This window comes from Mya arenaria, chromosome 6 (assembly GCF_026914265.1).
Source record: "Mya arenaria isolate MELC-2E11 chromosome 6, ASM2691426v1".
Classification (NCBI taxonomy): domain Eukaryota; kingdom Metazoa; phylum Mollusca; class Bivalvia; order Myida; family Myidae; genus Mya; species Mya arenaria.
The window spans coordinates 34,792,258-34,798,257 of record NC_069127.1 but is presented as its reverse complement, the minus strand read 5'-3'; positions in this window follow the sequence as shown (position 1 = coordinate 34,798,257).

The window sequence follows — 6,000 nt, the reverse complement described above, 5'->3', positions numbered from 1 at the left end:
ATCTACATTAAGAAACAAATTTTGAGAAATATTTTTAAGATTGCAAACCTTAAACTTTTCTATGCATTAAATATTTAGAAATAGAGATGGTATATTGAAATTAACAAGCCATTCAGTCGTTTGGTGGTAATTCAACCCCAACTAAAAATACAACAATTATCAAATTGTACTTATGGGGTCATACAAGAAAGGCATGGTAATAGTTGCAAAAATCTTCTTGTATGTGTTCATTAACGAGTCGACTATTTATTGTTACTCACGTCATCCAGGCATGTGTACAAATTACCATGGTAATAACCGTACATTATGTAATGTACAAACATCCGAGGATTTTTTTGTGAACGTGCAAGCTACAAGATACAAGAATCTTTATTTAAAGTCGGGTATATGTTAAAAAGAAACATTAGCTCAATGTGCTATTTTGCTATTTTCCGACATGAATAACAAACATACATAGTGCCATGACATTAAACCGTGTTTATGTTTAAAAATTTTGCTACTGAGCATGTTTCTGTAGTTTTTTTCACGTAAGTATACATAACATATCAAAACATAACAAAGAGCTTGTGACCTGGAAATAAAAACATATAGTTTAAAATAGATATAAATATTGGAACAAGTATTTACAAAAGCCTTTCCTTATTATATTCATGCATACAATAACAAAAGGTAAGATGGATTAGAGCAATGAAAACAATGATAACATCATCAATTATGATAAACATACCTATTGTTTTATATAGCATGTATGAACTGTGCTGTTTGTGGAGTTTTGTGCTGTTGTTCCATGTTTCTTGTTTGTGATTTTTCGTTTTTGTGTTCTATGTCTTTGGCGTTTACCCTTGGCCATTAAACGGGGTTTATGTTTAATTTTTTTTGCTACTGAGCTTGTTTCTGTAGTTTTTCACATAGGTATGGAAAACTGCCACAACAAATTATACACAGTATTACATATCAATAACTATTTGTGACTTTAACCATAGACAGAGTTGCCTTAAATGTTTTGTGTAAGAGAAAACCAGCTGTCTGGACAGTCCATACGCGCGAGTTTTTTCCTACAGAATAAATGTTTTAAGACATATTTGCAATATAAAACCCATTACAAGAAGGTCGGGCTGGGGGGGGGGGCGTGAAAATATGAACTTATAGATCGTTATTAAAAACAACAACGCTAACACCTTGTACGAATTCCAGATACATTTAGAACGATAAATATATTGTAAGTATGACCATTGGAAGAACAATAGTTTACACAGTTGGTATCATCAGTGGATAACATTAAAGGAAACTAATCCAGAAAAAGTGTAAGTAACACTATATACATGAGAATTACTACATGGTACATTGATGTGTAGTTGGTAAAAAAGCTATAATTAATCTAGCTTGATAGGAAAAAATCTTTGGAAATTAGTATTTAGAGGAAGTATTATAATTCTCATGTAGTTTAAATACTACTAGATTTTGCTGATATTATCAGAAACAGTAGCGTAGGCATTGTTGATCGCATGATTGGGACAATCCCTACATACAGGTAACAATCCAAACCTCTGCCTGGTTACCGTCCTGACAATATCAGCACCTACCACTGTGTCGTAACACCTAAACCAAATACTTGCCGAAAGTTGTGTGTGTTCGACAGATGTTATAATTTTGAAACGATCATAAATATAATTTAGCCCTTGTTATTTAATCTGAAAACGTGTTGTATTTGTTATTTGTTATTCATATTCAAAATGTCCGCTGAAATATTTTCTGGTATATGATTGCCATATCTTGTCCAGTGGTTAGTTAGCAATACATATAGCCAGCGATTCGCGAACGAATATTAAGTCCAACCTTTTTATTTGTAAGGTAATTAACAAATACCTGTTCAAGTACAGATAGTCGCATTCTGTCTGATGTTGGAAGGCCAAATTGTCATAAACCAGCTTAGTTGAATGCTTTCATCAGATTATTTCCGTTTTAGACAAACTCATTTTGATATCAATAACACAAACATTTAGCGGATTAGGTTTCAGTCTTTAATAGTTAGTAATTTCAAAATATACGTCATTGCATATCAAACGCACTTATTTTTGCCGTAATTATCGCTTATGACAGAAAATGTGAGTGTTTTTCCTTGGGTTGGCAAAAACATCACATATGTTTCCAATGAAATTGATGGTAGTTGTCGAGAGATAACATTTCATTAAAATACGTGATGATCATTTGATACATTTGTAAAGAAAAGGGGAAAGATGCACCCATTAATTGCATGAGTCGTAGCTGGAATGGTACTGAACCTACTTTTATTTAATCGATGCTTTTCAAACCATATCCAACAACCAATTATTTTTTAATTTGGTTTTGAATTTGTACGTCAAACATTTACTTGTTTGTGGTTGGATACGGTTTTAAAAGCATCGATTAATTAAAAGTATGTTCAGTATTATTCCAGCTACGACTCATTGAAACTAACTGTTTTGAGAATATACCTTCTGTGTTTTGGGACAATCATTGTTTCTCCAACCAATATATCGCATAAATGATATCGAGTTCATTATTTCCTCTTGCGAAATATTTTTATTGCCTAAATTCTGTTATAATACCAAAGTCAATTTTATATGTATTGTTACCCTGACCGACCTACAAATATCTAGACAACCCGATGTATAAATTGGATTCGTTTGATTAAGAACGGCACAATTTGATTGGGAGAGAGTACACATTGTTTTCTTTCGGTTTCAGTCAATGAACTGAAAGGACTGAGTAAACAAATCCTTGGAAAATGAGATAACAAGAGATGGTACGTGATAAATTGTATGTCAGAGGAATGAGTAACAGACTATAATAATCTGGTACATCATTTCTGTAAAACCAATAACTAAAGCAATTGTGTCAGAATATGATTGTTACACTTAGAACCGGCACCATTTCGTCCGGATTATCGTTATCTAGAACGCTCCATAAGACATACAATTACGCGTCTTTCTAGAGCAAGAAACTATAAAAGCAATAAGCAAAAACGCCCCAAAAAATGCAAACCGCGAACCGTCTGTTTTTTATGACAAAGACTCAACTACACAGTAAAGCAGATTAGGGCAAAACCTGTTACATATGTATCTAAGTTGTAAAGAAACAAAACGCCCTAATTGTTATCAAAATGTTCTAGATACATAACGAGCCGGTATGACCGAATAAACAATTTCTTCAGCAAATAGAATGTGGCATTTTGTAAAGAAAATTATATGGTTTTGGTATTCGATTTTAAAAATTTAAACAAAAAAATAACCTCATTGATTTTTACATATTTGATTAGAAATAGTGTTGGCATTTTTGTATGTATCATGCATATTTCCAAAAATAGTTTTTCGCGAGATTGGACAATGATTTCTATAACAGTTATACCTGTTATCACGCTTGCTATGCTTTCTTTTGCTTATGTTATGTTTCGTCTCGACCTAGCTTGTTAGGAAAACATGACAATAACAAAGTAATTTGAAATCCCATTTTGCATTTACCTGTGACTAAACTCATTACCTCGTCTCCCCTACCCACTCCTTCGTGTACAAGTACCTGCCTCCAGACATGAAATGCCAATGCAATTTTGAATTTTGTTCCATTTTATTAAATGTCAGCTCCGCTTCTTATATATATTTTCTTTTGTGTTTCATAACCTTAACATTTAGTTCGCTTTGGTGGGTAGAAGTGAACTCCTGCAATATTTTCTTACGGACGGCCTTAACATCGGTATAGGCGTAAAGAACAAAATCGTAAAAAATTAGCATATGTAGTTACCAGTTAGTTTTTTTTAGAAGTGATCAGTTGGGTTTGTCTTTTGCTATATATCATACACACTCACGAATTCAGTGTTCCGATGGGCGCTAAGAAGGCAATCTCAATTGAAAGCAATGTTTTCGAAATGAAAATGGAGGTCATTTACTTGATTAAATAATGGACCGCAGAATCTTGTGTTACTTGTATCACCGTCTATATATCATTTTAAAAAATAGATAATTTCACATCTCATTAGTATGCTTTCTGCATTTGATAAAAAGCAACATATCAACTGTTTAGAATAACACAGCTAAGGAAAGCCACTTCCAACCGCAAAAAGGAACATTCATTTATGCAAGGTTGATTAGGAAGATTATTTTATATTATTTCAGTATGTGGTATTAATAATACATAGTTAAAAATGAAAATATAATTCAAAATATATAATTCAAAATTTGGACACTTTCTCATTTCCTTATACTTCCTTTACGTATTGCGTGTTCGTTTTGAGCCAGACGATAACTCGTTCATCATTATTTTATATATTTCCTTGTATCTTGAAGGTTATGAAATTGCTTGCACAGCATCACTTGACGAAGCAAAATAGTTTTAAATAATACTAAATGATCGACATTTAGTTTAAGAGAGATAATTGCATTTAAATGAAAAAATAAATAATTGGGAGCAATACAGATAATTTGTTTTCGAAATGGTTTAAAGTCAAGGCGGAAGTAGATCAAGACGTCCTGCTTTTAGTGAGAGAAGTGATTGTATGAAACTAGGACACGTGTCATCAAAAAATCGCAAGAGTGACTGTTTACCGCAAAATATGTGTAAAATAGGGAATTTTCCTCGTACGATTTGCAGACGCAGTAGATGCAACTTTTCCCATTCGTCACCGACGACAAAGAAAGCAACCAATAACCGGTGTTTGAGGTACGATTTACGTCGCAGAGAGTGGTGGACCTTGACTTCTTGTTGATAGAGATTAGTGCACTTAAATGAGAAAATAATTGCAAGATTGCTTATTTGTTTCTAAAATGCCTTAAGTCAAGGCTTAAGTAGGTCTAGACGTTTTGCTTTTAGTGAGAGAAGTGTGTGTATAAACCTGGGTCACGTGCCATCAAAAATCGCAAGAGTTACTGCTTACCGCAAAATACGTGTCAAATATTGACACATTAGTTGCATTTTTTTTGCCAATCATCACCGACGACAAAGAAAACATAAGAGTTGTTTGAGCTACGATTTACGTCGCAGAGCATGCGGAACATTGAATTCACGTGTCAAGATACTGTTTGGACCGCACTGTCTGTAAAACACGTTTGGTAATACCTGAAACTAAAATACTGTAATGTTCACATATTTAATGTTTCACTCCAGTTAAGTCAACGCCTCACACCATGTTTACTTCTTGAAGGACTGATGTGTAAAAACAAATCATTCCTTGATGGATTAGGAAACACTGAAGTTAAGAGAGTTTAAATCGCATGCATGCCTTTACGGTCATTTTTGTAGGAACTTGTGCTAGGTTTGTTTTTCTGTGACTATTGTAACATTGCAGTTTGATTGAAATCAGTTTTGCCGTGGAACCCACAACTTTCTTTTTACTTGAGATATTACATTACTGCTTCCACAGCAAAAATATAAAAACTATCAAAATTGTGGTATACTAATCAAATGGAAAATAATTAGGACCAAGACGGATAATTGTTTCCGTAATATCATGTCAATGCAGAAGTAGATCTGAACATCCTACTTTCCGGATTTTAGTGAGAGAAGTGAATATACGAAACTGCTTTGGTATAACATAACGTCTTCGTTATATGTATGCATGGAATCACCCGAAAACACTATATTGTATATATATTTGTCCACATGGGCTATGGCCTTCTGGATATTCTGTAATTAAATATATCTATAATAAAACGCATACGAAATATTTGATGGTGTATAACAACATTCTCGTTTTTGAAGACAACCCTTTTTGCCATTATGCAACAAGAAGCATTTGCATCCCTTTGATCTAACAAACGAATATCAAGTTAAACTGCATCATTAACAAGTGCTAGTTAATGTAGTTTTACCCACCCTATCTAATCCTGGATAATGTTGAAACTATAAACTGCTGTAAACAAACTGAGTTGGACACTTTCAGCGGATAATATTTCTGTTTTGATGAAACACATATTGGAATCAAGAGCACAAACCTTAAGAAGACTCACTTTCCGTATTTTTTAAACTGTT